Source organism: Meles meles, chromosome 7 (assembly GCF_922984935.1).
Source record: "Meles meles chromosome 7, mMelMel3.1 paternal haplotype, whole genome shotgun sequence".
Classification (NCBI taxonomy): Eukaryota; Metazoa; Chordata; class Mammalia; order Carnivora; family Mustelidae; genus Meles; species Meles meles.
Genome location: NC_060072.1, coordinates 142,960,394 through 142,970,842, shown reverse-complemented (window position 1 = coordinate 142,970,842; position 10,449 = coordinate 142,960,394).

Here is a 10,449-nt window from a genome sequence, read left to right as displayed (position 1 = left end):
CTTTTAAAATGCAGACATCCGAAAAATCCCGGATTTCAATCCTGGCTCCCATGTTTGAATATGAAAAGGAGAACGAGGCATAATGAATTTCCTTTTGAAGCAAGACTTTTAACCCTAGTTTTAGTGAAGTCACCATGCCCATCCCCATACATTCCTAGCTTGGATTTTCTTCTTTTAATGGAAAAAAAAAATCACTTGTCAACCCTAAGTACCAACTCTTATCAATTATCATCTCTTTCCAACCATGCCATATATTTCAACTGTGTTGACTATGAAGCCATTAGAAAGAAAAAAAACTCAATCTTTCCTGGCCTAAACTTTCCCCAACAATATTATTTATCACATGGCCGTGCAAACATACCTTCCACCCCTCTGACAATATGACTCAGCTATAAAAGTTTGTGAATGTGTGTTTTCTTAAGATATGATTAAAGCAGATAAGGAAGGAGGACAGAAACTGACGTTTTTTTAAACGCCTACTATGTGTCAAGTGCATTTATGGACATATCTTCACTATTAGTCACTTTGTTTTTCAGAGAGGGTTTAGAAAGCCTGCACCCTGAGTCTTTATTTCTTCTGCAACTTGTGGTTTCCTGAACTTTGCAAGGTTCTTGCAATCCCTACCTTGTAAATTCACCGAAGGGCTGTCTGTCTCTCCAGCTGGAAGTGCCCAGACACGATGGACATGGAGCCATAAAACCCTGCTGGTCTGAATCCCACAGAACCTGCCCTTCCAGTTTCTGGAGATGAGACCAACTGAACGAGAAAATTAACTAGATCTTCCCATCGAAAATAATTCTGCTCTGTTTCTACAGTACGGGCTTTAATTCCACCAACTGGAACCGTAGCTCTGAAGACACTAGGGAGAGATCTCCAAAGTAAGGAAATACCACAGTCAGTTATCCTGATGCCAGTCGAAAGAAGGACAACGAATGATGTGGGGGAGATGGTCTTGACTCTTGTAATCTTTTTCCTTCATTTTTTTAAAAATTGAAATTAACACTCTATTCGTTTCAGGCAGGCAATATAATGATGCCACAATGTTATATATTACTCAGAGCTCATCCCTATTCTTGTATCTCAAAAAAAATTTTTTTTAGTCCTAAAAAATTGCACATTTTTAGAAAACAGAGACATATAAATAAGAAAATAAAAATTAAATGTCATGCTGCCCCCACGAAATGAGTAGACGCATTTAGCAATAGCAATAAACATGTATTTAAAATTGGAGGGCTGTCAAATGTATTTTGAAAGCTGCGATCATAATGCCAGCAAAACCAACTGGAAAACTTCCTTTGCCGAATCTCTTAGATTTGCATTCCCACTGTAATTAGAGAAGCCTAAAATTTGACCTGGCGCAGCTACTTAGTTCCAGAGGGAAAGATTTTGTTTGTTTGTTTGTTGGGCGTTACTGGGGACATCTCCTGATGCTCTGAAACGTACTTGAAGACATGATTTTTCAGAGCTGCTTAGTGTTTAGTCCTATAGACGTAACACGGTTTATTTACACAACCCCCTCTTGTTGGACATTTCCTTTGGAACCGGTGTTTTGTTATTGTAAGTGATGCTTCAATGAACACTCTTGGAAGCTCTAGAGAGCGGCTTCCTGGTGTGGTTTCCTGCCACATCACAGGATCCAGCTGGTACTCAGCGGTGCTCGATAAACAATTTTGAATGAATTAATATATATGTTAATTTATATATTATATTAATTAATGATGTTATTTATATGATATATATTATATACTTATATATATTATAATGTTATAATATTTATTATATTAGTTATTAGTTATATAATCAATATGTATTGATTTATAACTAATTATATATTATATAAATATATATTATATATAATGACTATATATATTAATTATATATTATTTAAATATATACAATATGTGTATTATATATCTATATGATATATAATTATAATATATAATATAAATATATAATTATAATATATAATAATATATAATATATAATTAATATAATTATATATGTTAACATTGATTAATATATATATTTCTGAATCTCTTATTTCTTTGGTACAGATTTCTAGAAATGAAATCACAGGGTCAAAGTTAATAAACTTTGATGAGGCTGCATAGAGAGACCTGCGTTTCACACCTGCATAAGGCCCCGTGAACAATGACTTACTGTTACCAAGGTTGCTGAGTCCATGGCAATATACACATGGGATAGAGACACGACTTCAAGATCTTCTGTCCAACACTGGGAACCCTCCTGACCTTCCAAGTCCACCTGCCAGACGGCAACCAATTCTATCACTATTCCCCTTTATAACACGTCCTCCATGATTTTTAAAAATTTCTCTTCTTGCATTGCTCGAAGGTAACTCTACATTTCCCTTCCAATATATTATTTAGTTGTGCTATATTTTTTCGGTGTGTGTGTGCGCGCGTGTGTGTGTGTTTGTGTTTGGGAGGTGTTTTTGGCCAGCATTTCCTGTGGCAGTACCTTATTTTTTTCAACTAGATTGCAGAGTCCCTGAACACAGGAACTGCAGTGACTGAGAACACACTCCATAAGGTGACTTACCCCTCAGTTTCCTCACCTGTCGGTGGGATTCATGATACCTCCCTCTTGTGAGTATTGTAAGGATGACGTGAGAAAATGTATGTAAAGTGCTTAAAACGCAGCCCAGCATATATTAAGTACTCAATAAATATTGATTCTGTTATCACCTAGTTCTTGTCTGGAAGGACATAGACATCACTTTGGAGAGGATTGCTCCACTCAGCTGTGACCTGTGGGGCCAGCCTTTACTGTCCTGTCGGATCAAATAAACGAGCAGGAGGAGAATGACAGACAAGGGCTGGTGTTTCCGTCCTTACCGCTGGATGTGCGCTCCCACCATTAACACTACTCTGTGATTCCTTTAGTGCCTCAGTAGTAATCTGTAGTCAGAACGATGGAAACAAACAAACAGGGTAGTGTTTTCAGTTCAGCCCTCAAGCATTTCTGATAGACACTTCAAATCAAAGCACCTCCCGGGACCCAAAGTTTGACGTAGACTCAACACCACTCTTCCACTGGGGAAGACATCTTCTTGGCAATTCACCTGGCTTTCCTTCTTAAACCATGGGTAGTAGCATGTTTACTCACTTGGTATCCTGGTAATATTTATTGCTTAAACCCGTTTGCTGGCATCCCTTTCAATGAAACATTTGGGAAAGATCGATTACACATGAAAATCTTCCTTTCTGCTCTTTGCATCTGCTGTCAAAGTGGTCTGCCACTCAAGACCCTCTCTGGGGGGCCTGGGTGGCTCAGTCAGTTAAGCATCTGCCTTCGCCTCAGGTTACGATCCTGGGGTCCTGGGACTGAGCCTCACATCGGGCTCTCACCTTGGCTGGGAGCTTGCCTCTCACTCTGTGATCTCTCTTGGTTTTGCACTATCTCAAATAAATAAATAAAATCTTAAAAAGAAAAGAAAAAGAAAAAGATCCAGGTTCCCTTTCAAAGCTCACGTAACCTGGATCCCTGTCACACTTTAGTTCCATACACTAGTTCCAGAAGCCCAAATATGACCTGGAAAGCCACATAGCCTTAAAGGGACACGAGCTACAATTTTCTTGGCCCCATTACTTGTCAGTGATATGTGAGAAGTGGAAGGTTTTTTTTTTGTTTTTTTTTGTTTTGTTTTTGTTTTTGACAAAATAAAACACGTGGTGGCTTTGATGTCTTCAAAAGCCGTATTTTAAAGACAAAAAATGTAATATCAGGAAAGGCTACAAAAAAAATCTTCGACATCAAAAATGAGAGAAAACAAGGGTAGAAAAACTAAGTTTTTAAAATTTAGGATCCATATGATGATATTTAGAGGTCAAACCTTGGATTTTACATCTTTTATATTTTGGTTTACAGCCAGAACAAAAAACTTGACCTGGAGATAGCTTCCAGATGCCTGATTTTTCCTACTAGTAGCAAGTAATTATTTTCCAGTGAAAAATTCGTGAACAGAAGGGGTATCCATGTATCCAGCCTTCATGGGATGTAGCAACTGCTGAAACCTCTAAGACACATAGGTTGAGAGGTTTACGAGTTGCTGACCACCTGCGGGAGGGAGACCCACTTAAGTGGGTCTCTGAGAAGCACCATTAGGAGTGAATCACCCTTCTAGCAATACCTACGCTTTCTCTATTCCACTTCTTTCTCTTTTCTCCTTCTTTTAGGAAAAATAGCATCACAAAAGCAATCACAAGTTTGCTGGGAACAGAGTGGCCACTGTGGGAAGGGAAAACAGAGCAGCAGGATGAATTTAAGCTTGCTGGGGTTTTGTTTTTTGTTTTTTTTTTGGTTTTTTGGCTTTTTGGTTTTAGGTTTTTTTGATAGGCTGGTTGTTGTTGACAAAAGTCTGTTTCCCTGAAGGAGAAATGTTCATAAGAAAACAAACCACCCAATGACAGGATGGCGGGTAAACCAGTCCTGAAGTTGTTGCCACACTGTCAGGTTAGAAAGGAAACGGCTCTGGGATGTGGAACTACACCGGTCAGGGAGAGGACTCGCGTGCTGACTTTATCAGAGACTTTTCCGTGTCTTTCCTTCCTAAACAGCAATGGTAACAGGCCCGCCTCACTATCCCGTACCCTGTAGTCAGTGTCATTCCCGGAGCGTGCAGATGACATGACGTAGAACATACTGTCTGGGGAAGTGCTTACCTGAGTGCCCAGTTAGCAACCGACACTCGGAGAGATGGCGACACTTTCGATCGTCTCCGGAACCGTAGCCTCTTCTCAACAGAGCTGGGCGCTTGGGTTGTGGGTCTCAGAAAACATGTTCTCGTTTCCTTAATCGTATCATTCAGTTTGTGCGAAATGGGATGTCTTCTTTAGAATATTAAGAAAATCCCATCATCGCCATCAGACTCTGCTGCCATTTTTCTACATTTTGAACGTATTTGCTCATGTGGGTGCTGAATCTACCTCTGTTTGGTTGGCTGGGCATGGCATCCTTGGGGAATGGATCTGTGATGCTTGGTAATGCACAGACACTGCTAGGGTTTCTGAACACGCCTGTGCAATGTTTATCAGAGGGACTTCTGGAGGGACCCTGGGTGGCTCAGTCGGTTAAGCGACCGCCTTTGACTCAGGTCATTATCTTGGGGTCCCGGAATCGAGTATCACATTGGATTCCCTACTCATCTGGGAATCTGCTTTTCCCCTCTTCCACTCTCCTTGCTTGTACTCGCTCTCTTTCTCTGTCAAATAAATAAATAAAATCTTTAAGGAAAAAAAAAGGACTTTTGGAAATTCAGTGTGAGGGAGCAGAAGACCCGAGAATCGCAAATTATGATTTTTTGAGGTAATACTCAAGTTGCATATCATGTATGGAGAGGCTAGGCTCTGTTAAAAACAAACTTGAAATGGCATTCTTTTGAAATATCAGGGAGATTGTCTCACACGGAGAAACTCACAGGGAAACTGACAGAGCGTTTGGTGAGGAAGCAGAAGGAGGGGACCCTCCGTGGAAAACGCCCATTTGGCTTTGGCTAAGTTAGAGACACTGACTCATAGTCTGACTGTTGGCTTTTTATAGTACACTTCCTAACTTATAATAATCTTTTTTTGAAAAATGTAATAATAAAAACACAAGTATCTTGTATTCATGGGCTTTGCTATTGTTGTTATTTTGTAAATACACAGGATTTGTTCATACTTTGTGAGACACTGAATTAATTTTCCATTCATTCCCCCATCACCTTCCTCTTAGGCTTGTTAATCCTTTCGACTTTGATTATTGTAAACATTCATAAAATTAACATTTTAAGTGGCCATTTTTTATAGTATCTGTTTAGTTTACAACTGCAAATAAAGCTTAGGAAAAGTCTTTCTAATAGCTGCTGTTATTTTTTACAGGGTAGAAATAATGTCGCTTGGACTTGTAGTGACATCAAGTCGATGGTATTTATTGTCTCTGGACCATAGGCCAGAGCAAAATGCAACTGCCCTTTCTGGGTTGGAGACTTACCATTGCCTATAGGATTAAGTTCAAACTCCTTGAACCTTTTCTTGCTCCACAGAATTGACCGTGCCATCCTTTGTAACTCTACTAAATCCTGAAGGGTGTTTATATTGCATTCGTACAATTTTATTGTTCATATTTGTACATATCTATTTCTATCATCTATCTATCCATCATCTATATATCTATTTAATCTTTCTTCCCATCTTTTTATCCACTCTTACAGAGCAGGGACTATATCCTAAATGTTCTCATATCCTAAAAAATAAACACAAAGCCCCGTTCTTGATCTAGGTGGAAGTCAGCATGTGCCTAATTGAATGAATTCTCTGGGCCTTGACTATGCTATGTGCTTGTTGGAGATGGTCCATGAGTAGGACGCTTCACATTCCCAGTGTCTAGCACAGCATCTCATAGATGGTAGGCCCAGCCTGTGCATTTGGGTTAAATAAATAAGGGAGTACACTTAAAAAATAAAAGTAAAGCGGGGCGCCTGGGTGGTTCAGTGGGTTAAGTCTCTGCCTTCAGTTCAGGTCATGATCTCAGGGTCCTGGAATTGAGCCCCGCAATGGGCTCCCTGCTCAGCGGGGAACCTGCTTTCCTCTCTCTCTCTCTCTGCCTCTCTGCCTAGTTGTGATCTGTCTGTCAAATAAATAAACTCTTTAAAAATAAATAAATAAATAAAAGGAAAACTTTGAACTGAGTTGTCATAATTACTTTTGAAAACTGCTGGACTCCTAAATTTGTTACATTTTGGCTTTTAACATATCAGTGGGACAGGAAGTACGTTGGATGTTCCTGTTTTTTCCTTTTGTGATGATCATCTACACGGGTTATTCTGAGGACGTTGTCTGATATGATGCTGGGATTGGTAGGCCAATGGGTAGGCCAATATGCATGAGTTGACTTCTGAGATGGATTTTGAGGTTGTTCCTTAGATAAAAGGGAGGGGGAGTTTGCAATGGTGTTTGGGGCTAACCTAGAAATAGTAGTTTTAAAAATGTGATATATTATCTGGTTTTGTCTGCATCTTCTTGTCAAAAGGAAACTGGGTATCAGTGTAGGGGTTTATTGCTGGACTCTCAGTTCTACCCCACTGATCTACGTGCTTCTCTTTTATACCAGTACCACACTGTCTTGAAAATCTTAGCTCTCTGCTAAATTGTGGAATAAGGAAGGGTTGAGTTCTCCATCGTGTTCTTCCTTCTCAGTTATGTATCTATTGTCAGCACCTGGATTCCTTGAGTTTCCACGTGCATTTTAAAATCAGCATGTCAATTTCTGCAAATAGTTCACATTTTGACAGACTCCACTGAATTAGTAGATCAGTTTGGAGGAGCAGGGTCCTCTCAACAACAGCACATTTTCAAATCCATGAAAACAGGGTGTCTTTCCACTTATTTAGGTCTTTTTAAATTTCTTTCAGCACTATTTTATAGTTTACGATTTACAAATCTTGCATTGCTTTTATTAAAACAACTTCCAAGGATTAAATTCTCTTTGTTGCTATTATAAATTGAACTGTTTTCTTAATTTTGTTCTCAGATAGTTCCTTGATAGTGTATAGAAACGCCACTGTTTTTTGTATATGGATCTTGCATTGCTCCTTGCTGAACTGGTTTATTTATTTTTTTTAAAGATTTTATTTATTTATCTGACAGAGAGAGATATCACTAGTAGGCAGAGAGGCAGGCAGGGAGAGAGGGGGAAGCAGGCTCCCTGCTGAGCAGAGAGCCCGATGTAGGGCTCAATCCCAGGACCCTGAGATCATGACCTGAGCCGAAGGCAGAGGCTTAACCCACTGAGCCACTCAGGTGCCCCTGAACTGGTTTATTAGCTTTGATAGTTTTGGGTGGATTCTTTAGAATTTTCTACATACATAAATATATACAGAAATGTGCAAACTGTTTGACTTCTTCCTTTCTAATCTGTGTTCCTTTCATTTCATTTTTCCGGTCTAATTGCCAGAATTTCTGGAAGTATTCTGAATGTTGAAAGTGTTTGTGCTTTGTTCTCTGGAAACATTAAGCAACTTATTTATTTATTTGCAAGGTAAGAAACGTTATTTTAATTGAAACGTCTTCCAGTCCTGAAGAATAATTTTTTTCATGTGCTTATTGGACATTCGTACTTTTTTTTTTTAAAAAAAGAAAGACTTTATTTATTTACTTGAGAGACAGCAAGAGAGAGGGAGAGGGAGAAGCAGGCTCTCTGCTGAGCAGGGATCCTGATGCAGGGCTCCATCCCAGGACCCTGGGATCATGACCTGAGCTGAAGGCAGACGCTTAACTGACTGAGCCATCCAGGTGCCCCTAGACATTTGTACTTCTTTAGTGAATTCCTTCTTATATGATTTATCCACATGTGCCATTTGTATGCTTTTATTCATTTGTTGGAACTGGTATATTAAAAATAATAGTCTTTTGGTGATGAAATAAAGGACACATCTATGTATTCAGTTGGTTGTGACTTCATTTATATCACTTTTTGATACATAGATGCATTTAGTATGCGTCTGTGGGTCCTATCTGGCAGTCGTTTGATCTGTAGCTTCTACTTGGGGCGTCAGACCTAGGAAGGCCTCCTCCGCTTCTGATCATATCAAAATTCACCCATTTATGGTGTCCTTCTGCAAATATGCTCTTTTTGAGAAGATGTATTTGAATACTCCTCTTAACATTTCAGATAGTTGAGCCTGGAAGCCTTTATGCCCACCTGCACTGCTTAGGGAAAGGGAGTCCTCAGGTGCCTCATGAGGCTGTGTTTCCTGCAGCCTCGTTCCCAGGGCACGAGCTGCGAACGTCTCCCCCAGACGGAGTCTTAGCAGTTTGCCTCGCGGTCAATTTCCTCCGAAAGAATGCCACCTTTGCTGACTCTAATCACAAATACAATCCAATTAAAAGCTATTATGTTAATGTGAATAGAGAGAGAGATAAAACAAGACAGTGAAATGTTTCATTTAGGCCCACATGAGTTGATTTCTCAGGGCATAAAGAATCCCCTTTAGGTTGGTTTGCTGCAGTGATAGTAGAACATGCAAACCAAGCTACTGATTAAAATCTGGGAAAGAGAGATAAAAGGTTTATCAGTGTGACAAGGGCTGGTTGATGGACTATGAGATGACACATTTGTATGTTTGCTTTAAAGCCTTTTGGCTTCTGTCACACGTTGTCATTGAAAAAACTGCCCTTTTCCGGTAGGTTCATACAGCGCTTATCTGGAAAACAAAATTGATGTACAGGGCGGTGACAACAAGAGCATCATTTCTCTGTGCACGGAGCACTTTGTATATTTGATGAAGGTGGCCTGAAAGAAGTTGAGTCCTTTCACGGGATGACTGAGCTCAGTGATGCAGTATTAGTCACGAGAATAAAAACCTGCATCAAAGGACAGAAGAGATTTGACTTTTGAAGATCACTTTCCTTTGTTCCTCTCAATTTTAAATCACGTGGCTATCGGTATGGAAGAAACGTTCAAGGTTTTTCATCACCAACGTCGAAGGGAAGAAATTAACATGAGGTACATTCGCTCTTCAATAATTTGGTTCTGGGTGCCTATTTCATCCTAATTCCATGTAAGACTATAGTTTCCGGTAGGTTAATGAAATAGATTCGTCATGTGAAATCTATTTATTATGTATCATCTAAAACATATTTTCCATCTCTGTTTTATCTTCTGATCTGCCTTTCTGGGTAAGATATCATAAATATCCTGAGTATGGCAGCTGAGGTGTCTACCAAAATCAATTTTATCATCGTCTGTGGTGAAACGGAGGTACCAAGCACATGGAAGTTAGAATACGTCTCCCAGGCTCTGTTGCTTCCCAGGAGGCTACGAGACTAAGTTCTAGACAGTCCCATGTTGGAAGCAATGACAGGTGCCTCTTCCCCACCAGACATGCACATTTCCTACATGTCCCCTCCATGGTGAGATCTGGTGATTCGACTGAAGATCTACAGAAGGACTGAGGGTTATTTCTAACCAGAGACAAAGAAGGTAGGGAACAAGAATGATGATGAAGAGGGACAAGAATAAATTTAAAAAGCACCAATGACGAGGAGAAGAAATACAATGACAATTTCCTAAAAGTTCTCTCCCACGAGTGTAACTCATTGAAAAATATTCTGCATCAAAAATTATGGTGTAATTTGTTCCTGAATCACAGACTGAGTGAGATTGAAAAAAGGCCTCCTGTCAATTGATGGATAAAAGATAGATAAAAGCTTTTTTTCTTCATTGCTAAAAACACCATTTTGTGTCCTAATATCACTTAGTACATTCAGAAGAAAAAAAAAACGCACCCAAGTCTTCCACATTATCTGAGGATCTCACTACTTCTGAGTTTCTTCCTATGCTTGTACTTTAATTAATTTTGAAAGGTAAAACCAGATTTGCAAACGCTGTTTCAACTACAAGCATCAAATAGTACCAGAGAACGGAGTCCTTTTAAATTCTTCATTT